The sequence below is a fragment of the Dreissena polymorpha genome, chromosome 4 (genome assembly GCF_020536995.1).
Source record: "Dreissena polymorpha isolate Duluth1 chromosome 4, UMN_Dpol_1.0, whole genome shotgun sequence".
Taxonomy (NCBI): domain Eukaryota; kingdom Metazoa; phylum Mollusca; class Bivalvia; order Myida; family Dreissenidae; genus Dreissena; species Dreissena polymorpha.
This window is the reverse complement of record NC_068358.1, coordinates 18,001,757-18,028,046: the sequence shown is the minus strand read 5'-3', so window position 1 is coordinate 18,028,046 and position 26,290 is coordinate 18,001,757. Positions and strand designations below refer to the sequence as shown.

Genomic DNA, 26,290 nt, shown 5'->3' with positions numbered 1-26,290 from the left:
CAAATTTGACCATACCCTGGGGGGTCAAAAAATCGAAAATTTGCTAATATAAGGCCTATTTTGTGCAAACTTTAAAAATCTTCTTGTCCATAACCGTATGGCATAGGGCTACCAAATTTGGTATGTAATGACATCTTATAGTCCTGTACCAAGTTTGTTCAAATTAAGCCCCTGGGATCAAATTTGACCGTTCCCCAGGGGTCACAAAATTGAACATATGCTTATATTGGGCCCATATTGTGCAAACTATAAAAATCTTCTTGTCCATAACCATTGGGCCTATTTCTACCAAATTCGGTAGGTAGTGACATCTAATAGTTCTCTACTTAGTTTGTTCAAATTATGCCCCTAGGAACAAATTTGACCTTGCCCAAGGGGTCACTAAAATGAACATATGCTTAAATAAGGCCTATTTTGTGCAAACTTTAAAAATCTTCTTGTCCTTAATTATAGAGCCTAGGGCTACTAAATTTGGTATGTAGTGATATCTAATAGCCCGTCTGTAGATCTGCCGTGGAATCATATGGATTTCTATGGAAATCGTTAGATGGAATTCCGTGGAGTATTGGCACTAACTTTCCATCCGATTCCATGCAATCAATGGAAAAGTGAAAAAAAAACAGAAGGGGGACTTGATATGGGATGGAATTCCATAAAATGCCGTGGAATTCCATAGAATTCCGTGGTATTCCATATAATGCCGTGGAATTCCATAGAATGCCGTGGAATTCCATAGAATGCCGTGGAATTCCATAGAACGCCGTGGAATTCCATAGAACGCCGTGGAATTCCATGGAATGCCGTGGAATTCCATAGAATGCCGTGGAATTCCATAGAATGCCGTGGAATTCCTTGAAAAGCTATGGAAATTAATAAAAAGCTGGAATAAAATAGAAAAAAAAACAGATTATAGATCATAGGCATTTTATTGATTTTGAAAATGACAAATGTGAATGTAACTAAAGGTTTTATCATAGAAGTTAAACAAGTACAAGATCTGGCATCAATCATTAACCACACACATGCAGTCACAGTACATATTCAAAAATGAGTGGTTTTACATTTTCATAAAGTACCAACTCTCTTAACCACAAGCATGCATGCACACATTCAAAAACACATCCATAAACATGCACGCATATACAGGTGAGAAAAGAAAAACTTATAAAAGGCACAATATAAAACATAGAAGTAGAATTTTACATTTCTCTAATGACAAGTATACTTCCTTTCTCACATATGTTCATAAACACACACAATTACATGCACACACACATCACGCACAATTGTTCTAGAATTTTTTCTCATAAATTTTAACGTTCAACAACTGTTCCTTATTAATTCTAGAACACTTTCAGTATGATAACAGAAGTTCAGTAAATTCTAGTTGATGTGTTCCAGTACAATTCTAGAAAAGTTCCGAAGGTTAACTTCAAATATTTTAGTCTGAAACCAACTTTCTAGAAAACAAATTCCCATGCAGACCGCCAGTATTCAAGTACTGAGCATAGTTAATAATAATACATAACAAATTAACAACTGTTGTAAATTGGTTATTTATTATACTATGCTCAGTACTGTTGAACACGGACTTAATTCAATTATCCAAGTTTCAAATTCCTAAATTAAAAAAAACAACAAATAAATTAAGACCAAAAACAAACACAAAATACAATTCACAAAATAAATAACTGGTCTTTTTTATACAAGAAGTAACCAAAATAAAACATGTCACCAGCCACAGACTGCCAGGCTTAACACAGAGGCTAGTTTTTAAAAATGTTTGTCCAAGTCTTCCACTGCCATTTTCCTTTTCTTCTGAGAATATTGAACACCAGTCACTGCCTCCGGGTCCTTTTTGGTATGAGGTACATTGTATACTGCTCACATGTGCTCTACAGAATAAAAAATCATAAAAATGTCTAAAGCAAAGAGTTATTTACATTCAAACTATAACAAGAGATTGCAAAGCAATATGGTCCCCTAACTGTAAAACTTCACTATTTTAAGTTTGTTAAATATATTTGTTGCCATAGCAACCAGAATTCTTGCATTATAAACAACATGAAATGACGTGCAAAATGTTCTTATTGTCATCTGTTCATGTTTCAAGTTTCATGAAAAAAAACTTAGAACTTTTAAAGTTATCCCAGGATCCAGAAAAGTGTAACTGACTTAGACCAATATATTGAATTCCAAAAAGACAAAATACTTTCAGGTGGTTAACATTAAATAACTTATCTAGCCGAGGGCATGACAATATTTACCATGAATTTGTGGCCCTGTAAGTCCTCTAGGTAAATGCGCTTAAAGAGCCGCTTTGCTGTTGGATTATTTCCCTGCCAAACTCTGCAGTATCTTCCATCAACTGGTCAATGGTAATTAAAGCACATAATGAAAATGTATAGGGAACGTAATTCATGAATTGTTTTAAATATTAAGTTGTTAAATGGTCTTTAGAAAGAGAACTAAAAACGAAGTGAATACATTGCAAAGCACTACGCATAACTTAATTTGTTGGTATGATTAGTATAAATTTATTATTGCTATAATTAGAATGATGTGTAATTCTATTGGTATGAAAATGCACACTCAGATACCTAAAAACCAATTCCATTGGTTTAATTTTTTATTTACAAGCAAATACGTTGAATTGATATCCCCCACCAACATGCTTCTGGACACATAAGTATTATATTTGACACTCAAACATGCATTTTTTAAAGATACAAAGGGCCATAACCCCGTTTTTAACAGATGGTGTACAATTCCATTTGGCGTGCATCATCCTTTTATCCATATATATACTCGAACCAGGTTTCAATGAAATCCGCCAAAGCACTTCCAGGATATGGCCTTGGACACACAAAAAGCATTTTTTCAAGATACAAAGGGCCATAACTCTGTTATTAACTAATGGTGTACAATGCCATTTGGCATGCATCATCCTCTTATCCATATACATACTCATACCAAGTTTCAGTGAAATCTGCCAAAGCACTTCCAAGATATGGCTACGGACGTATGGAAAGACAGACAGACGTAAGGATGGAAGGACGGACAGACAACGCCAAAACAATATCCCTCCGCCTATGGCGGGGGATAATAATAAACATTAACACCATTAATGAGCATTGAGTGCTCAACATGCACAGTAAAAAACTTCCTTAGCCTGCAGTTCTATAACATTGCATGATAAAATTCCGATACTACATTCAACGTTATTAATTTCTCCACATAGGTCTTATTACTTCCTTTTTCAACCTGCAAACTCCACTAAGTGAAAATTTGGGTGACAGCTGCTTTTAAACTAATATTTGCCATACTAAAACCTCAAATATCACATAAAAAGGTCTACAATAATGTCATAAGAAGATTAAATTTAAAGGAATATTTAGAAATAATAAAAATCACAAACCTTCAGTTGTTGTTCTATTCCTAGACAGACTGCTCAAACACTGTATGCATCACTCTTTAGCAATATTTCATGTCACTTTCCAAATGATATAAATACATAAGTATTTTAAGAAAGTGTTTTTAATGGAAAAACTAATGAACTCTTCTGTTTGTTAAATGTCTTTAACTTTATTTTAACAAGTTAAACCAGTACATTGTCCACCATGTTTCATGTTTCAATCTAACAGGTAAACTTTCTGTATTTGAATTCAGCCAATTAGAAAAGGCTGTTATATCTTATAACCAATAGATTTGCAGCAAACATACCCAACATCTGATGTACAACACATGCCTGGCTTATCAGATAGATTGTTATTTGACAACCTGGACTGGCTTAGTTTGATATTGAGAAAAAACAGTGTGTATACCACTTGGACAGGGTTAAGGAATTTAAACTTGTAGAAATTGCTTTGAAAGTAACAACTACTCCTACTTCTGCAGAACTACTACTTTAATTACTACAGCATCAACAACACCACCACCAACAACAACAGCAACAATAACAGCAGCAACAACAACAGCAGCAACAACAACAGCAGCAACAGCAGCAGCAACAACTGCTACTACAGCAACAACTACTACTACTGCTACCTCTATTGCTACTACTATAATTGCTACAGAAACTGTTAATGCTACTACTACTACTACTACCACCACAACCTCTACTGATATAAAAAACACTACTGCTACTACATCAATTACTACAACAACAACACCTACTACAACAACAACAACTACTACTACTAATACAGCAACTACATCTACAACTACTACTACTACTGCTGCTGCTGCTGTCGCTACTATGAATTCATTTGGCTATTTGTAAGTGTAAGGTGTTCTATATGTGTTCTTATTCCCCATAAGAACTTTTGTAGAACTAACTGGTTCTTAAAGCATTCTAGATGTGTTCTAGAACTACATTTTAAAACATTTTTTGAAATTTTTGACCATATTTTGTCCTTGAAATGTTCTAAAAAGGTTATTGAAATTATTGGAACAGTTTCAGTCCTAAGCCATTTTCCACAAATGTTCTGGATTTATTCTAAAAAAACTGTTTTGGAACAATTCCAGAACATACGTTTTAGAACACAAATATGGAACAGTTCCAGAACTGTTCCAATTTCTAGAACAAATTTATATATATCTTTATTGCATTTTCTTTTAAATACAAAATACATGATGCAAATAAATTTATACATGTATTAAACTACAAATACATTTCAGACAACCAGCGAAAATTTTCTAAGTTATTTTCCATTGATTTCCATCCAAGAAAATGTATAAGTTATTTTCCATAACGATTTCCGTTGAAAAAAATGGCTAAGTCCAACTTTCCATGGTGTTTTCCATACATTCCGTGGAAATGCATGGAATTTTAGTCAAGATTCCGTGGAATTCCATAACAGCTTCAGATGGAAAATTGGCAAGTGGATGGAATTCCATCAAATTCCATGGATTTCCATCGATTTCCGTAGAATTCCATAATATTTTCTACGGAATTCCATAGAAAAGTGCTAATGACTATGGCAGATCTACAGACGGGAGTCCTCTACGAAATTTGTTCAAATTATTCCCCTGGGCTCAAATTTGACCCGGCCCCGGGGGTCACAAAACTGAACATATGACGTTTACCAGTGGAGATTACTGCGGCCGTTTGGCTGTGACCAACAACAACATCAACATCTTGTAAACATGAGATAAAACCCTGTCATTTAGTGCCATTTTAGGTCAGATGGTGACTGCTTACAAAGGCATTGAAGTAAGAACATGTGTTATGAATGTTTTTCTTATAAACTGAAAAAAGTCTGGTTTTATTTAAATATGTCGAAAGTGACCATATATCCGGATGAAAATATTTTGGATGACATGTTAATTTCATGTCTTTTTTGTAGTGTTAAAACCAGTTTAATAATATATTATTGATTTTAAAAACACAACTTCCATGAACATGATATAATTATTTCAAGGAAAGTCAATATATGATACTGCACGGTAAACTCAAACTTTGTATCCAAGAGAAGGTGTTGAAATTAATGAAGTGCAATGTTCTTAACTATCGTATATGCTGCTTTTTAATAACTAATGATTCATTGTTCCATTTGTGAATCGTGACTGATCATGAATTGTTGAAATGATTGTCAATTGCTCAACAATCCATATATATTTCTGACCATTTTATAATTTTCTTAATATAAGTTATGAATTGATCTTAGAAGTAAAATGTATTACTTAATTAAATACATTTATAAATATAAAGAAATAATCTTTAGATTATCATAATATTCTCAGGCCTGTTGGACTTAGGGATGTGTGGGTTGATGAGCAATTTCTCCTTTTATTACAATTATTTCTACCCTACCTGATCATTTCCTTCATATTCCATTTTAATTCAATTGACGTCTGCAACCTCTTTCAAATTGGGAAAGTCCAAAATGTGTTGTTTGGTAAAGGGTTAAGGCATTTTGATTCCTATGGGTCTTGTGAATCTGTTTCAAATCAAATGCGTAGATTTGATCTTCAGCATCTAAAAATATGTGAAATAGAAAGAACGACAATATCTTTTGGAGAGATAAATGTACCTACGTTATAAGCAAAGGACCTGTGCAACAATACCGAGGCTTTTTTGTCTGTTTAGTTAACACGGTAGTAACTTTTTCCATATATAAAAATGCTCACCCTTCCAACTTTAAGCGCCCGGTGGGACGAGGGATAGAAAGAGAAAGTCACATGCTTGAGTACATTTCAACCCATGCGCATTACACGTTTTTTTCGCAAAGAAAAAACAGTGGAGCGATACAGGGCCATCATGGCCCTCTTGTTTAAATTTTATTCTCGATTTTTTACTGGAGCTTTTCAGAGCAAATGTTTACATTTATCAATAGAAAGCATTTAATGACAAACTTCAAAACATGCCAAAATCTGTGAAAAGGCCCCTTTAATTCAATTCATGATCTGCATTGCTCTTTGGCAAATCTTCATTGGTCACAGTATTCAACTGATTTTATTTCACTTTGTAGTGATTATATTTTCATTTATTATCAGAAAACATCTCTCTTCAAAAGTTTAACATGATTGCTTGGTTAATTTAGAAACAAGATCAATAACATATTAATAACATAAAATGAAAACATGTATAATGGTAAAAATGGCAGCAAAAAGCCTTTATGTATATATATATATATATATATATATATATATATATATATATATATATATATATATATATATATATATATATATATATATATATTGTTGTGAAAAGTTAACATGCAATAAAGTTACTGTAATTAAGTGACAGTTAGTTTTACTGATTTGGTTGGATGCATATGCAGATGTATATAATGGTTTGTGCAGAGGACAGTAGCAAAAACAATTAAGAGCTTTCTCCATAGGATAACATATGCAACCGATAAACGCTTTGATAGAAGCTATGAGCATTTTTTGAAACCTAAACGCATTTTTCAAAACCTAAATGCGGAACCTAAGTTCAAGGTCAAGGGACAAAATTTGTTTGCGTATGGAAAGGCCTTGTCCATATACATTGTACACATGCATACCAAATATGAATGTTACATCTGAAGCGACGTAGAAATTATGAGCATTTTTCAAAACCTAAACGCAAAGTGTGATGGACAGACGGACGGACAGACAGACAGTGCGATCACTATATGCCCTCCTTCGGGGGCATAAAGATGTGTTTCACATTGTTTTGGTAAATTAGTAATGTAGTTAAAAGAACAGAATCATCAATTATTATAGTTATTTATTATAAAGTGTTACTGGCATATTGGATGTGTTCATCTAGCTATAAGAAGGTCCCTGTTTTATTCCTACTGGCACTGTTAGAGTGAGGGTTCTCAAAATCTTTAAACAAAATGAATAAGTACAGTTAGGATCGAGAAAGCATTGTTGATATGGGGGCTAAACACCTGAAATCAAAGCGACCCATGTTAAAGGCCGAGGCCAAATAAACCAGAGGCAGCATGAGCCTGCTATACTCTGAACAAGTATTGTTTCTACTCAGAAAACTGGCTTTAGTGTCTTACAAAGCTTTAGACAATCTATCTAAAATAAATTGGTTAAAATAAATAATAATTTGTAAAAAAAATAAACATTCTGCACAAATTCAATTATTTACTTTACCTGTGTGCAGGAATTATTTTAGTGTTGATGGTTTGTGAACTATGTCAAAAGCACCATAGCTATGAAACACTTGTATTTTGAATATTGCAATGTTCGACAGAAATGATGCTGATGATAATTCTACACGATGACGAATTATTAGACATATTTCTAAATTCCATTTCCATCAACAATTCCACTACCAGTTCAAATGCTGCGTAGATCTACACAGTTGAAAATATTCCACTCAACAACCGTGACACATGTACTCAATTGTTCAACTTTTCGCAATTTAAATTTTCTTCTACTGTTTATATTGTTGTTGTTGTACTTTTGAAAGTAGTTCGAAATGGCGACCATTAACCCAGAGTCTTATTTATGAAATAAATCGTCTGCTGAACCAGATCGAGTGTCTGATCAGGAGACTCCTCATAATGTCACGTAATTACCTATTGTTTGTGGCGAACACACAGTAACAACCAAAGTTCATTTCTGATTTCATCACGATTTATTTCTGTCAAATATTTCTTTTAGCACAACGCTTGCTAATGTACACGAAATACAATTTTACAGCGCGGCAGCCAACATGGCCGCCACGTCAAGAAGACGTGACAACTCTCCAAGTTCTTTTCAAATCTAACCGCAGATTCTTTTTTTTCTCCTAAACATCCCCTTTTTGTCACTAATTTAATTTGCATATATTTTCTTTTAAGATTTTGATTGGTCCTTAGCTAGTGTGCTTATTATTCATTGGTTGATTCGTCATAATATTCTAGAAGGAACAATTTATTCATGTATATACTTGCTTGGCAAATATACTAAAATCTAATCAATTTATATTGCAATATGGTTACAGAGTAATCCCGTTATATTTGTCAGTACCATAACTTGTGTATCCTATGCAAATAGGTGACCCTTTCATCTGTGCTGCTTGATGACCATGTGTGGGTACTTTTAAAATCGTATATCTATATGCTGACCCTGAACTCATTGTTAAATATATGTCCTTCGATTCTTTGATCAAATTGACTTTTCATTTTATTGAACCCCACCCTGGGTGTAAACGTATTTGTGTTCTTACTTGAAATAAATCTTAAATCAGGGCTTGGTTTATGTGTACTCTTAAATTATTTGTAAATGACAAATATCTCCCAAAAATGTATTATTAAATTCTCAAACTTCATCTTAACATTGCATATACATATTATTGAAATATCCCCTTATTAATTTCCATCCGAAGAATAAACTCATAAGAATAAACGATATGTTATAAGCTGTTACATGACACAACTTTCCCCTTATTTTAATTTTTTATACGCCCGTATAAAATACGGGACGTATTATGTGAAACCCCTTGGCGGCGGGCGGGCGGCGGGCGGGCGGCGGGCGGCGGGCGGGCGGCGGGCGGCGGGCGGAAGGCATCACTTTGTCCGGACTCTAATTCAAATTGTATTCATCCGATCTTCACCAAACTTGGTCAGCAGTTGCATCTAGTTGATATCTAGGCCAAGTTCGAATATGGGTCATGCCGGGTCAAAAACTAGGTCATAGGGTCAATAAGTGCATTTTCAAAGGGGCCACTTTGTCCGGACTCTATTTCAAATTGTATTCATCCGATCTTCACCAAACTTGGTCAGCAGTTGCATCTAGTTGATATCTAGGCCAAGTTCGAATATGGGTCATGCCGGGTCAAAAACTAGGTCATAGGGTCAATAAGTGCATTTTCAAAGGGGCCACTTTGTCCGGACTCTATTTCAAATTGTATTCATCCGATCTTCACCAAACTTGGTCAGCAGTTGCATCTAGTTGATATATAGGCCAAGTTCGAATATGGGTCATGCCGGGTCAAAAACTAGGTCATAGGGTCAATTAGTGCATTTTCAACGGCGCCACTTTGTCCGGACTCTAATTCAAATTGTATTCATCCGATCTTCACCAAATTTGGTCATCACTTTGTCCGGACTCTAATTCAAATTGTATTCATCCGATCTTCACCAAACTTGGTCAGCAGTTGCATCTAGTTGATATCTAGGCCAAGTTCGAATATGGGTCATGCCGGGTCAAAAACTAGGTCATAGGGTCAATAAGTGCATTTTCAAAGGGGCCACTTTGTCCGGACTCTATTTCAAATTGTATTCATCCGATCTTCACCAAACTTGGTCAGCAGTTGCATCTAGTTGATATCTAGGCCAAGTTCGAATATGGGTCATGCCGGGTCAAAAACTAGGTCATAGGGTCAATAAGTGCATTTTCAAAGGGGCCACTTTGTCCGGACTCTATTTCAAATTGTATTCATCCGATCTTCACCAAACTTGGTCAGCAGTTGCATCTAGTTGATATATAGGCCAAGTTCGAATATGGGTCATGCCGGGTCAAAAACTAGGTCATAGGGTCAATTAGTGCATTTTCAACGGCGCCACTTTGTCCGGACTCTAATTCAAATTGTATTCATCCGATCTTCACCAAATTTGGTCAGAAGTTGTGTCTAGATGATATGTAGGTCAAGTTCAAATATGGGTCATGCCGGGTCAAAAACTAGGTCACGAGGTTACTTAGTGCATTTCAAGCATTTAGCATGGTGTCCGCTCTCTAATTGAAGTAGTTTTCATCTGATCTTCACCTAATTTGGTCAGAAGTTGTGTCTAGATGATATGTAGGTCAAGTTCGAACATGGGTCATGCCGGGTCAAAAACGAGGTCACATAGTGCATTTCAAGCATTAAGCATGTTGTCCGCTCTTTAATTGAAGTAGTTTTCATCTGATCTTCACCAAATTTAGTCAGATGTTACATCTAAGTGATATCTAGGTCAAGTTCAAATATGGGTCATGCCGGGTCAATAACTAGGTCTTGAGGACACTTTCAAGCATTGAGCATGGTGTCCAAAACCTTCGAACGGGCGTATCTTGTGACAGTTTGGCACTCTTGTTAAATATTTTATGATATTGAAAAAATTATTATTATTATTATTATTTTACAAGCGGCTCTGCTGAAATAGATAACATTAGTTATCCTTATACAATATAAATGTCAATCGGTATGTAGCGGAGCACATCATCTGTTGGTCTTGGCCTTCAATACATCTGGTGTCGTCCATGTAGTATTGAAGTCGTCGCGTGGCGAATATGATGTTTATTTAATGTCATTGCCGCCGTGTTGAAGATAAGCCGATTGTAGGTTCGTCCATGGCGATTGGAATGCGTTTGTTGATTCAGCTTTGTTTTCCGATGTTTAACTTGCGTCGTCGATTGTCGTTTCCGTTGTATTCATCGTTGTTGTTGTTTTCGTTGTCATTTGTACTTTTGTTGATGGCCCCAGCGTCTTCATTTCTCTCGGGACATTAAGATCTTCTATTGGCCATAATGCTCACGAGATATTAACTATAGCAGTGTTCTCCTTGATGTCTTAGGCCTCAGAAGTATCATTCCAAATGCGTTATCTACGCACGTCAAACAGTTGAACGGCTGCATCTACTCTATAGTGTTTAACGTCACAAGTATTGTGTCCAGTGTTGCGTCACTTGTTGTCCTTCGAAAACTTCTGGCGTTGGGTCTTCTTTTAGCGATAGAATCATGCATTCACTTTAAGAGAAAAGGCAGTGATGTTCCATCCTAATCATGTTGTTTGTTTCTTCTATTCGTTGTGGAAGGCGTTGTCTCGCGAAGTCGCTCTTCTTTTGCTTTGTCTCCAAATCTCGATATTTTTTATCTGTGTTGTGGTGATACAAGTATCAGTTGTTCAAAACCATGGCAAACATTTATAAATATCCCCTTAAGTTCCCCTTAAATACAGTCATGACAACTTAATAGAAGGTCTTAGTAAATACAACCTTTATAACCCCAATTACTATCCAAACACTCCTTTAAACATTACATAACAGCTCGATAATTTACGTACGTGCTATCAGTAAATTTGTGACAGGTATGCGCTACTTTTTTTACCTAGGGTATTGCACTTTAAACAGACGTATCGCGGTCGTATCTTAAAAATAAAAAATCTCCTGTGTATCAATATGTACTTAATGTCCTTTTCTATCGACATTTGTACTTTGGTGCTCTTAAATACGTTCGTCGCTCTAAACATTTGTGAAAAATTTCATGAAAAAGGGCAGACTTTTTTATATATGCATTCATAATACTAGAACATTTATCGGTATACTTCAAATTTCAAATCTTGTTCTCCTAATGAACTTAAATCCCATAAATCTAATGCAATAAGTATTCTTCCACCATGAGTAAATGGTAGGCTTCCGTCATTTCGCAAATGATAGGCTCTCATAAACCTCTATGTACCTTATAGAGTTTATTCTATAACAGAAATTCAATGGGCATATATCAGTATATTTTAACTGCACAGTATTCGTGACAGAACACATGAAATTCTTACTTAAAATTACTCAAGACCTTCAATATTACCGATACTCTACATACATTTGCAATAAACACAATTACGAATATACATATTTACATAATATTTATTTTGTGTGTCTGCCCTATTCATATTCGCAATCAACATTATTTTTCTTATTACTGTGCTTACCCTCCTTATTTCTTTATTCTATTAATGCATAAAACCATATACAATTAGTCAATTATACTGGTTTTTTGTGTACGTCTCTAAATTCCCATTTATGTGCAGGTTTCTATTTCATATCTTATGTAAAATGACGTCGAAATCGGATACTCTCTAATGTTTATTCCTACCTTATAAGTTCCTTTAATATAATATCAAAATATTAAACTGCCTTCAAAAATCCTTAATTATAAAAATGTATACGCCTCATATATCCGTATTCCTAAAATGTCAAATTAATGAAACATTCTTCAAATATTCTTATTTCCTCATACGTTCTAATTTCATGAAAACTTGCAAAAATATCAACAATTTAAAAAAATACCATCAATTACAAATGTATTTATATTATGCAAAAATGTGTCCGTACATAATTATATATTCTAATAATACAAAAAATATAGAAAATTCATTAAATACCCTCAATTATTTGCATGACGTGGCTCTGAAAGCCTGATTTGAAATTTATCTACGAACATTTAAGTGTGATATCAATGAAATAATGATGAAAAGGGCTTACAACCGAAAGAAACCAACATAACAATCACAGAATCATACCACTTTGCTAAAAATATATTTTGCAGACTATTGCACTATTCACACAACACTTATAATATATATTGATCAATTTAAAAAAAAATTGACATCATTTCCTGTGAAGTTGCATGGAAGCCATTCAAACATGCTGCACTGACACTTCTTGGCCTGGTGTCAGTTCGGTCTCATGATCATAAAATATATTTGTGCGCATAATCCCATGTGCACATTATTGTTAAAAATAAGAACATAACCTCTAAGAATAAACCTTCTGCCTATATACAGGGACAAGCAAGCAATATATTGATGTGTGTATTTGCTCAACATTGATATAATGACTTTAAAAGCTTCACCGTCAACAGTCGGTCCTCTGTCAGGACATTTTTCTAACGTTTTATTGGCTGTTGAAAGGTCATAACCTGTCAAGCATATTTGATTTTTGCAAAAAGACTTTCCAAAACAATTAGACCCTTTGTCCAACAACCTGTCAGAACTTGTTCGACCAATGTATATCTTAATATTCTTGTTATGTCTAGCACAACTCATATTATAATCAAAGTACTCAAAGTACTGGTTGGGCGATTTTGCTCAAATTTTGTGATCGTTAAAATGCTATACACCGTGATGCCAACCAATCACCTTTTTTGAAGAAAACAGATGGAACTAAGGAAGGGTGACAGGCTGTCAACATTATATGATTTATTAGCTATTAGAGTTAAATGAAAATGCTGCTTTTTAAAGCAAGTAATTGTCGTATTTGCCAATTGATAGCAAAACTGGAAAGATATAATACACTTACCCAGTTCCAAACTTGACATAGATTTGATAAATAGAGGATATTTTTTGGATTCGATGAAATATCGATTTTATTTCACGAGTGGTCATATAAAATAATATTTTCACAAGTGGCGCAGCCACGAGTGAAAATATGTATTTTTTTATGATCACGAGTGAATTAAAATCAATATTCCATCGAATCCAACAAATTTTATTTTTAATTTATGCTTTTTTACCGTTTATTTACATTGTAAAAGAGTTTAATAGATAATTTTGCTGGATTTATTACGTTATTTTGTCAAAAACATTACGTCATTCCACAGTAAAACAGTTCAATATTTTTCACTGTTATTTTTCACTGTTTAAAACAGTGAAATACCAGTTTTATTTCACTGATATTTATCTATAAACCACCGCAAAGCATAAAATAAAGACAAGCATTGTTGTAATTTCTAATTAGTACAGTAAGGTTTATGGATCGTTATTGTCTAAGTAAACGGGCCTCCGTGTGTGTCAAAGTATAAAGTAAATCCATTCAGCATCAAGTAAGATATGGCAAATGTTAGTTTTTGAGCAATTGGATGCTAAATGTCAATGTCAGCCATGGATCAAGCTTAAAAGTCAACAGAAAGGTCTTGTCCAAAGGGGTGTTCTGTCAAAGAATTAAGTAAATTCATTCAATAATAAGGAAAAAAGTATTATCCAACGTGGTACTCGAACCCATGACCACAAGTTCAACAGTCTTGTGCTCGACCGACTGAGCTAGCTGGGCGGACAAATTCGGAACCACAATATGTATTAATAAAAAATCAAACAGTTTCCGAAAGCTTTGTTATCTTCTGATTGGTCAATTTTTGCAACAGAAAATACCAATGTACTTTGTCACAGTGTTTTTGATGCGCATTTATACTAATACCATGTGATCGGAGCTATTTTGTTTGCGAATGCAGAATTGGGGATGCAAAGTGGTTCGTTGTAGTAACGGATTGATTTCATCGGTATACGTATATTATGTTACCTATGGTGCGAATTGCAGAAGGCAATCACCCCAAAAACTGTATTTTAGTTGTTTTTACACACATTTACATAAAATAATACATGATGTAATATATTAAAATAATATATAACTATATAATTAATTTAATACCAATCTACAAAGACTAGGATCTCATTTAATATATGGTACAAAAGGATTTTGTTTAATGTTTATGTTATATGTGGCATCGATTAAGCTTTTCATCATAGTTTATTATGTTGTACGCTTTATTGACTTAATTTTCAATTTTTTTTGTCAACACACCCACCTCTTGGACTGCGTGTGCCATTTGTTTCATACCTGTGTTTGATTGTTGTAATAAAGGTTATTTTAGTAAAATGAGGTTGTCAAGTAGTATGACACATGCAGGTGACTTCAAACGGTAAAAACTATTTGTATTTTTTTTAGAGCATGAGCACAACAAAAAATTGAAGAATGTGAACAAACAACAATATAGCTGATTTATAGTAAAATGCTGCAATTTAATAATTTTTTCTGTCAAATACAATTACATATAGGATTTTGTCTTTAAAAAAGCAAGTGGAAGGTTGGACCAATTCTTGCTAAATGAATATTGTACCACTTAAACTTTGTTGATCATGACAATTAGGCAGACGTTTTTTTGGGGATGCCTGTACAATTACACGTACTAATTGTTGGTCAGAAACTGATCCACATGAATCTGTGTTTGTTAATATAACTTTTTCAAAAACTGTGTAAAATGTTTCATAGACAGCAGTCACAATTAATAGTTAACGTTATTTTAGCACACTTGCTAAAAGTTTGACGTACATGTAGTTGCCAGAATGGTTGAGTGTGTATTGTGAATGTTAAAGTGTGTGTATGCTGTCTGCATCTACCTGAGCTTTTGTGGACTGTAACGTTTTCTTTCATCATGAAATTTGAAAATTTAACACCACAAATCTTGCCATGTGGAGATCACTGAGTGTCATGTGTTTGATTGGTTTCCAAGCTCAAATATCAAGGTCACTTGTTAAAGACACAGGTCAAAGGTTGACATAATATAAAGCTAGTCTGAAAAGAACTTGCATGAATAAGAAATTATACAATCTCTTGAACAAAAGTTCACCATTTGGAATTGTATGCACTGTGTTAGTCCTTCAGTTTTTATTTACCATTTTGGGAATGGGGTCAGGGCCTTTTGGATTGGAATAAATCCGTCGTTTTGACTAAATTTTGAAAATGTTTGCATTTTATTTTTAATAAAAAAATCTTGAAAATTGACAGTGTTTTCAATATTATATTAACTCAGAGCCTGTAGAGATGCTTTTGGACATTTACTGAATGCTCCAAATTGTTAAAAACAACAAATTTTTGGTTGATTCCTTTGGAAACCTTCCATATGGGAATTTGAGGAAGCCCTTTTGAGAAAATATACACTTTTTATGTCCCCCACCATAATAGTGGGGGACATATTGTTTTTGCCCTGTCTGTTGGTTTGTGTGTTTGTTTGCTCCATCTTTAAAATTTGCAATAACTTGATATTTGGCATGCATGTGTATCTCATTAAGCTGAACATTTTGAGTGGTGAAAGGTCTAGGTCATCCTTCAAGGTTAAAGGTTAAAAAACAAAATCCAAGTGAAGTAACAAGCTTTAAAGGGAGATAATTTCTATTTTATATCATTTGGAAGGTACAGATCATTTTCACAAGGGAAGTAATATTTTTTAAAGGGATATAATAAAAAAAAATCAAAACTGCACAGTAGGGGGCATTGTGTTTCTGTTAATGTATGAATATCTATGAGCATGTGGTATATTAAAAGAAAATTAATCTTGATTGTTATGATGATTTTATTATAGAAATTGTGTTTTTCCTTTCAGGCAGTGCAATCAATTGAAAGTTCTTTCTGAAGTCAAAATGCAGTCATCAGATTTAAAGAATTTGTCAGTCAGAGTTTCAAATACTCTTTCAATACTAAAGACGCTCCAGAGGTATAGGGAGGACAGCAGGAAGGCTATGCGGAGCTCCTATGCTGAATTTGAGCGAAACAAGGTGAAGAATATGCGACTGAATATAAAATCTTTCTTAGTCCAATGTGACGACACCTCCATTAATGAAACATTTGAAAACGTAGAATATACAGTAGATGTAATTCGTCAGAAAGTAAATTTATTATTAACAAAATTTGAAAATAGCTCTATTAAAGAGCAGAGAAAAGAGCTGACACTCAAACAAGCTCCTCTCATCAGTGTGATCAAAACCTGCATCAGACATCACGATGAATTGTTACGACTCCATGAAGCCATGCAGAAAGTAAAGTATCAACCAGAACTCTCCTTAATAGCCCATTACAAATGTCTGGACAAAATACAACAGTGTGAGATATATATGAAAGAGAACTTTTCAGATGAGTTGTTCTCTGTGAAAGGGGTGTCTAAGTACAAAGTGAGAATATTTAGGGATTCAGATACATGCTCAATTGATGCGGTATGTGCTCTGCCAGATGGGCAAGTCTTGGTTGCAGACTGGCGGAATGACAAAGTCAAGCTGCTGAACCAGCAGTACCATGTGGTGAGTCACTGTGGTGTGATTTCTAGGCCATTGGCTATGTGTCTTATCACACCAAGTGAGGCTGCAGTGGCGTTGGGTGATCATGATGTCCAGTTTATCACTGTCACCCAGAGCAAGCTAGTTCCTGGCAGGAGGCTTCAGTTACAACATGAGTGTAATGGTATTGCCCACCACCAGGGAGACTTGTTCATCTGCTCTTATACTGCCCTGTACAAGTACTCACTGAGTGGGACACTGGTCTGCAAACTCTATGAGGATGAAACACATGATAATACAGGTAAGAATCATGGTGGTTTTATCCTGATTTCATCAGGAATATGTATTACAAATTATTGTAAAACTTAATATTTGTAAAATGTGTTTGTGTCAATGAATTATAATAACAGCAAGAAAGTTGTTCTCTGTTATGGATTTATATATATGAGTAATGCAGTATTTTGACTGTCACTACATGACGTGTCTATAAATAGAAACTGAGTTCCTGGCAAAGACACACTTTCTGACCTATCATTCAGTTTTGTGGTTGTCAAATTACTGTTCATATGCAATATGTTTTGTAAATAAAAATAAATTATGATCATATAAAATGAATACACTTTAAATTGCTGTAGACGGATATTAAGAAGTTTTCAAATGTACATTGTATGTATGTAATTATTATTATTCATTTTAACATCTTGCTTTTGTTGATAGAAAAGCCTCAATATTTTGTTCGTTTAAAAAATTATTGTTCATATTATAAACACTTTGCATGCGTAACTAAAGTCTTAACACAGCACATGTATGAAGTATGTCTGCTTGTGTAAGTTTCATGTATGTCAGTACATTGTTATCACATGTGTACAAGGGTTGGAAATCTATTATTGCTGCATATAGTAACATTCATATGCACATGATGATTGAACTGTGTAATGATTTTCATCTGTGTAATTGTTTCCATCTTTGCAATCGTACGTTACACTTCATTTCTACCTCACCAGTCGCATTTCAACATATCACTTTTACACAATAACACTGACATTTATTGCCACACATAACTATTAAATAATTCAAATGTATGCATATGTTAACATATGTTTATTGTCTATTTATAACAACCAACACATATGTAATACAATATCACTGCAGTCTGTTTAATAAGATTATTTAACATTTACAGTAATTCAATATCTTGATGTTACTCTGTTTTGCAGTATACAAGTGTGCTGTGAGTCTCACAGGTGACAGGCTGTACATTATCAACTGGTCCCAGAACAAGCTTCTCACCCTGGCCAGGGATGGGACACTCCTGGCTACATTTACAGACCCAGAACTACGTGGCCCAGTTGGTCTACATGTGACCCCTGCAGGCCAGGTGCTGGTATGTGGAAGCTCGTCCTGCACTATACTACAGGTGGGCAGCGAGGGGAGGAGTAAGCTGGCTACTCTGGCTACACGGGAGAGGGATGGAATGTGGTTACCATCATCCGTCTGCTACAGCAGCACTACATCATCCATCATAGTGGGACAGAACATTGACAACAACATCCTGGTGTTCAGAGTGGAATAGTGTGAATATGTATGTATTAGTTGTTGTAATTAGTGATTAGTATTTCAATTACAATGCATTGTTTAGCATACAAACATAGTAGTGTGTGATGTTACAATACAACATTAAGTGTGTACATGTAGTTAAAGATACAAATAATTTATGTACACATATTGTTATCTGATTATACAATGTGAGGAGTTTTGTTTGAACATAAGATCTTATGCATATTATGTTATGTTGTCATAACATTTGTGTCATTATGGTCCTAACATTTAGTTATTGTAAACTGTGCATGAAAAAACAAAGCATTTCAACTGAAAATTTCATATTTGTACATAGATGCACATGTACATACAACTGAGGCTATTTTTATGTCCCCCACTATAGTAGTTGGGGACATATTGTTTTTGCCCTGTCTGTTGGTCTGTTGGTTGGTTGGTTGGTCTGTTGGTTGGTTTGCGCCAACTTTAACATTTGCAATAACTTTTGCAATATTGAAGATAGCAACTTGATATTTGGCATGCATATGTATCTCAAGGAGCTGCACATTTTGAGTGGTGAAAGGTCAAGGTCATCCTTCAAGGTCAAAGGTCAAATATATGAGTCAAAATTGCTCATTTAATGTACACTTTTGCAGTATTTCAATATTCAAGATAGCAATTTGATATTTGGCATGCATGTGTATCTCATGGAGCTGCACATTTTGAGTGGTGAAAGGTCAAGGTCAGAGGTCAAAATTATTGCAATATTGAAGATAGCAACTTGATATTTGGCATGCATGTGTATCTCATGGAGCTGCACATTTTGAGTGGTGAAAGGTCAAGGTCAAGGTCATCCTTCAAGGTCAGAGGTCAAATATATGTGGCCCAAATCGCTTATTTTATGAATACTTTTGCAATATTGAAGATAGCAACTTGATATTTGGCATGCATGTGCATCTCATGGAGCTGCACATTTTCAGTGGTGAAAGGTCAAGGTCATCCTTCAAGGTCAGAAGTCAAATATATGTGGCCCAAATCACTTATTTTATGAATACTTTTGCAATATTGAAGATAGCAACTTGATATTTGGCATGCATGTGTATCTCATGGAGCTGCACATTTTGAGTGGTGAAAGGTCAAGGTCATCCTTCACAAGGTCAAGGTCATCCTTCAAGGTCAAACATCATATAGGGGGACATTGTGTTTCACAAACACATCTTGTTTATAAAGATTTTCATAAAATTTGGCAGTGTTTTAATATTTCGTTTTGATCTTGTATTACGGCATTATTATTAGTTTTTAGTTGTTCAAGTAGTTTTCATCAGAGCTTCACCAAACTTTGTCAGAAGTTGTAGCTATATGATGTTTAGTTCAAGTTCGAACATGGGCATTGCAGGGTCAAAAACTAGGTCACGGGGTAACTTAGAGTGTTTTAAACATTGAGCATGGTGTGCGCTTTTTTGTGTGAAGACAACATGCAAAATACCCTGTGTCAATGCGGCATGTGGGGGTATTCGTCACGTCCGTAACAAAGTAAATTGGTTCATTTATTTCATAGTAGTGAAGTTTTCAGTCAAAAGTAAAATGTGGTTGCATCGGTTGCCTTTTGCCTACCTCACACATACATCGCAGTAAAACTCTTCTCCAACACGTTTTATTTGCTATTGGCTAGTTGGCCCTTTCTTATTGTTATAAATGATAAGGTAATATTTTTCCAATGGAAGAAATGTATGTTTCTCGAATATCAACCCATATTTCCTGGTTGATGGTGAGATTTATAGTTAGTTGGTAATAAAGTGGTTATGATTAACTTTTAATGTAACTCAATGTATAAAAGTGCTATTTTTGTTCTTGTTTATCATCAGTAGCACACGTACAATGAACAACTGACATTAACTGTTATGAATCTTTCTTTTTTTCAGACATCCCTTGACGAAATCAAACCAGAAAAGCAGAAGGACAGCCTGTTGCTACCGTTGTTATCATATTAACCCTATACCGAAGAAGCTCAGAAATATAAATGTTTAAGATGTGCTAGTCTCTACATACCCCATGTCTGGTGTGAACATGTACAATTGAAGGTCTCTACATACCCCATGTCTGGTGTGAACATGTGCAATTGAAGGTCTCTACATACCCCATGTCTGGTGTGAACATGTACAATTGAAGGTCTCTACATACCCCATGTCTGGTGTGAACATGTACAATTGAAGGTCTCTACATTCCTCATGTCTGGTGTGAACATGTACAATTGAAGGTCTCTACATACCCCATGTCTGGTGAAAACATGTACAATTGAAGGTCTCTACATTCCTCATGTCTGGTGTGAACATGTAAAATTGAAGGTCTCTACATACCACATGTCTGATGTGAACATGTACAATTGAAGGTCTCTTAATACCCCATTTCTGGTGTGAACATGAACAATTGAAGGTCTCTACATACCCCATGTCTGGTGTAAACATGTACAATAGAAGGTCTCTACATACTCCATGTCTGGTGAAAACATGTACAATTAAAGGTCTCTACTTACCTCATGTCTGGTGTGAACATGTACAATTGAAAGTCTCTACATACCCCATGTCTGGTGTGAACATGTACAATTGAATGTCTACATACCCCATGTCTGGTGTGAACATGTACAATTGACCAGTCGCCAAATTATCGATCGCTCCGCCCACATAGTCACGTGGTCTAGTGATTAGAAAACTCCGACAAGCGATCACAATTATAGCGGATTACGTGAGGGAAATTCTATATTTGTAATGATGTATTATGCTCTTTTCTATATGATAGATTGTCAAAGCCGCACACTAACCTAAACTGCTCTGTAAAACGTTAATACAATCATAAAAACTTAAGAGAGAAATGGCGTAATCAAAATAAATGAGTTAACGGCAGACTGACTATCAGAAACGTTTCTTATACATATTATATAGGGAGGTGATGAAAAATCCGTTGTAAAAATGAGCATTTATTTCATATTGATTTTGAACTTGTATTCAACCCTCTGACAGTGAACCCGGTGGCTATTCATATATAATTTTGAAAATATTTTTATTAAATGCAAATGACATATCCATATCATGATGGGTTTTTTGTTTATTAAAAATGTTAAGATCTTTGTTTGATTGTGTTATTTTTAAAAAGACACCGATTTTTTTATTTGGATATAAGTTAAATTTTGATTGTAACCATAATTTAATACAGGCCTAATTTCGTGGTTTCATTAACAGATAGTCTAATATGCATTTTATTTCATTTATGTTTAATGCGAACCTGGTACATTTCACTATCAAAAAATGAAATGTTGGTATTACGGTGCTGTTCACGAACATTCGAATTGAATACATTTAGCATATTATGCATTTGCTTATTTATAACAAGATGGCCCTTATATGTTAATTGCAATTTTCACATTTCTCCCCGTATCAATATATGTTGTATTAGAAATGTTGTTGTTGTATTATAAGCCGTACATTTTACACTTGAAGTCGCTTTAAGCTGGCTAAGCCGCGTTGAAATCACCTTTGTGTTGTTTTTACTTTAGTTAAAACAATATTTAAGTTAACAATTTATAATGATTTCCCTTGTTTATGATCCACAGAAAATAAATATATATAATTGGAAATCATTTAAGTAATTAAATAGTTTTCTTTTCTTGTGTACAGTACCTAACAATGCCTTAATGTTCCTTCATTCTGAGATCCACGCAACATACTGTTATTTATTAATCATCGACAATTACGATGAGATTAAAAAGCACGTGTGGCAATTATTATGTTGCCCAAACTGCTTAATAATATTGTGCATCAAACGGTATAACACGTTTTATAGAACACACACCTGGTGTGGTTAAACTATTTATTGTGTTTGTTTTCTCATTACTCGTTCATATGTTCAAGAAATAAAGATAAAATAATAACCTTTTATTAAGTATGTATAGCACCTACAATTTTGAATAATGATCGAACAGTAATGATCATGCATTTGATATAAAATCTGAGTAAACTCTTAAAAATTACGTCCATTCAATATGTACAACACGCTTTGTTTGTCGGACAAAATGGCGGCCAGATAAGCGTTGCTGAGGGGTGTGTGAAAAATCGATATCTGATTGGCTGATCGACAAAATGTGGGCGGAGTTGGCGACTGGTCAATTGAAGGTCTCTTCATACCCCATGTCTGGTGTGAACATGTGAAATTGAAGGTCTCTACATACCCCATGTCTGATGTGAACATGTACAATTGAAGGTCTCTACATACCCCATGTCTGGTGTGAACATGTACAATTGAATGTCTCTACATACCCCATGTCTGGTGTGAACATGTACAATTGAAGGTCTCTTCATACCCCATGTCTGGTGTGAACATGTGAAATTGAAGGTCTCTACATACCCCATGTCTGGTGTGAACATGTACAGTTGAAGGTCTCATCTTTGAAATTGGGACACGTGGAAAATTAGTGACTTGATTCAGACAGAAATCGCATAATGACAAATCACAACAAAAAATGGAAAGCCAGAAAGTCTTGTGGCCAGCAATGTTTTCATGTGACCATCCAAGTTGTGTTCAAAGAAAAACAATAGTTCATGTTTTATTGGAACACTGATGCTGTCAGTCATTTTATGTTGAAGGCTTTAAATAACTATATTCAAATATAATAAGATTAAGATTACTTGATAAAAGCAATAATGTAAAATAGTATTTTAAGCGCAAAATTTACAAGTCTTTCCAATTACTGTGTCTGTATTATGACATTTTAGTTTGGAAATGTTAAGGAAAATATAATGTTAGTAAATATATGTCTATAAATGTTGATTTTAACATTTGTCAAAGCTGTTTTAATGATGCTGGTAACTTTAACAAAATTTAAAGAAATGTATTATTTTCATGTAATGAGACATGCTTCAGTTTTTTTGTGGCTTAACTTGTAATTTAGAGGTGGTAGTTACAAGAATTGTTTAGCCAGATTGAGAATGTTTATGCTATGGCTTTGATACTCTTAAGTGTGCCCATTGGTGTCAGTTTTTTATCAAGAATATTGTTTATTGTCTTACTATTTCTTGAAAATATGGTTTAATTTTAGACAAAATCATTTAATCTTCCTTAAATTGTCTATTCTGCATTTATTACCAGTTATTTATTAATTTGCATGAATATGATTTAAGAACGACTTTTGTGTTGCTTAAAATGCTTTATTTGTTTTGAAACTGAGTATTTAAAAACGAAAATATGAGGTGTAGGAATAATGTCCAAAGTTATGATAATTTTTGTTTTTGTTTTTGTGAAGTTTATTATGCTTTATATGTTTGTGTATAGGCATTTAAACGACGAGATTAACTTGACCAATAATTCTAGATCACTATATATCGGTCAGTACATTTGTTACTTGTATATAGAGCGATTGCGAAATGATTGTATTTGCAATGAAAATCATGCGTTTATTGTCGCCATTTTGATTTTCGCTGTAAACATTTATTTGTACTAACAATTTTCATCATGTACATCTTTTAGGTGCCAGATAAAAAAAAAAAACATTGCTTGTGGGAATGCTCATTTAAAACTTTCTTTATGAACACATTCTGAAGAGGCCAATATTCTTTAGACAATAGGAACATCTTGTTACTAGTATATGTAATGCCTTTCACTAAATAAAGTCAAGCAACTATTGAAAGATTGGTTTTACTTTATTTTGCATTATCTTAAGAAAAATTAATATATTCAACTTGGATATCGGTCAATTGCAAATCAAGCGAGAGTGATGAATATTTGTACGCAAGATAGAGGAATGTTTTTTTCTTGAAAAAAAGTTGTATCCCTTGTTAGATAATGATTTTGTTCATCTCTCAACATAACAAGTGCATTCATACAGCTATTAAAAATATGACACACTTAATACTCAGTTTGTATTGGGGTTTTGTGGAATACTTACTAAACTAATGTACGTCTGTTCAATGAATTAATAGTTATGGTACAATATGATACTCATTGTTAAAAAACATGTGTAATAAAAATATAATGGCATTTATTTGAAATCATAAAATTTAGTTTTCCATACAATGCTTACTGTTTTGCAATTGCGACGATAAAGGAAATGTTATGCTCAAAATGTCTGTTAAAGACATGTGTATATTGTAGCAATCATATTGTACTTGTATTTATATTATACATGATAATAATTGATTTATGGCTGATGATAGCGGCAGTTTACTAGTTGTGTAACAGTTTGTTTCACTCGATCATCAGACCATATTTCCTTAAACATGTGATTGTTTATCATGAACTGTAATTGAATGCATGAAACATGATTGTTCTGTTGCTTAACAGCTGAAAATAGCTTGATGTTTGTTAATTGTGTGAAATGTTTCAAATAAATGATATTGATACATAGAAAATAAAATTACATTTTGCGTTAATTTAAATGCATATCAAACAATTGTTATCATACAAGCATATTTGTATTGAACTTAATTGATACTTTGAGATGCAATTTTTACAATAATGTGTAAATATTTTCATCTATTCCAAATGAACATTTTGCATTCGTAAATATAGGGTTTATATATACTTTATAGAAACTTATTAAATGCTTTATATAAATTAATTGTGTACCTCATATTGATGAAAGACTCTCTTATTTATTGCACAGTTGTGTGTGCATATGTCTGACTTATGGCTTCATAGTCCTTAAAGTTAAATTAATGTAAATAGTATTTTAATAATGTTAAAATATTTATCTAAACTATAACCAGGTTATCTGTTAAATAAGTTGCATACATTTGCATTGTCTAGCTAATTAAATTTAAGTGTTTATATTCTCGCCTACATGCAGTGTATGGTTTAGACAAAGCACATTACACAACTCATGTTGTTTTATCCATCATTACTAAGCAGTGTTTAGTCCGTAGAGGTTAAAGTATACTAAATATTTCGGTTGTGCAATGCTATGCTCTCTAAATAAATCAACACCATTTATTGATTTTCTATGTGGGCACTTAAATTCCCATGACTTTATTTGTGAATATTTCTTTGAATGTGCGGTAGGGAAAACATTGTCTGCTTGAAGGTTTAGAAACTAAATGTTGACATCTTGAAAGATGGAGAAAACATTTAACTGCAGAGTAGCTGTGAAAAGATGTATGTTAAACAATGTAAGACAGAACTCCAGGCAAGATATATCTTTTTTAATTAATTTGGATCGGAATTATCTTTTAGAAATGGTATGGTTATGAGGGTCTCTATGTGCAAAATGTTGCATTTATTTTGTGTACAAGTTATTGCTTAAACATTGAATTTGTTATGGAAATAATATAGTTTATGTGACTTAAAGAGATATACATGTTTATGTTAGTGATGTTTTTTTGCTGATCCAAGTCTGTTCCTGCACACTATTTAAAGTAGATAACTACAACTTATCTCATTTAAATGAGAATAGTATCGTACTGTGGAAAAGTGTTGAAAGTTCAAATAAAAATACTATGAACCGTTGTATTAGTACTATATTGGCTCCCCTATTGAAACTAGGGGACACATATTGATTTTGGCCTATCCGTCCATTAGTTCGCCGTCATACTTTGGTCGACATTGGTTACCAGTCAATATCTTAAGAACTATTCCGTTGAGAGCTTTCAAATTTCACATTGTGAATGGCGTTCGCGGAGATTTAATATCGTTTGATTTTGGATTTCTCAGGTAAAGTGTCATTGTCACAGAGGTCTCTTACGTGAAAATGGTAACAATGAC

The 26,290-nt window shown here is 34.0% G+C and overlaps 3 long non-coding RNA genes across 3 annotated transcripts; 2 read left to right on the top strand and 1 right to left on the bottom strand.

Moving 5' to 3' along the window:
- Nucleotides 1-1,670: 1,670 nt before the first annotated feature.
- LOC127877118 (uncharacterized) lies at nt 1,671-3,738 on the bottom strand. The gene is made up of 3 exons (XR_008048254.1): nt 3,419-3,738; nt 2,268-2,368; nt 1,671-1,895 (listed from the first exon to the last, which is right to left on the bottom strand). It is a non-coding gene; the product is annotated as an uncharacterized LOC127877118 (long non-coding RNA).
- Nucleotides 3,739-8,964: 5,226 nt separating this feature from the next.
- Nucleotides 8,965-10,036, top strand: LOC127877119 (uncharacterized). Its single transcript, XR_008048255.1, has 2 exons — nt 8,965-9,278; nt 9,435-10,036. It is a non-coding gene; the product is annotated as an uncharacterized LOC127877119 (long non-coding RNA).
- Nucleotides 10,037-18,396: 8,360 nt separating this feature from the next.
- LOC127877115 (uncharacterized) lies at nt 18,397-23,779 on the top strand. The gene is made up of 4 exons (XR_008048252.1): nt 18,397-18,590; nt 20,467-20,889; nt 22,755-22,886; nt 22,931-23,779. It is a non-coding gene; the product is annotated as an uncharacterized LOC127877115 (long non-coding RNA).
- The last annotated feature ends 2,511 nt before the right edge of the window (nt 23,780-26,290 follow it).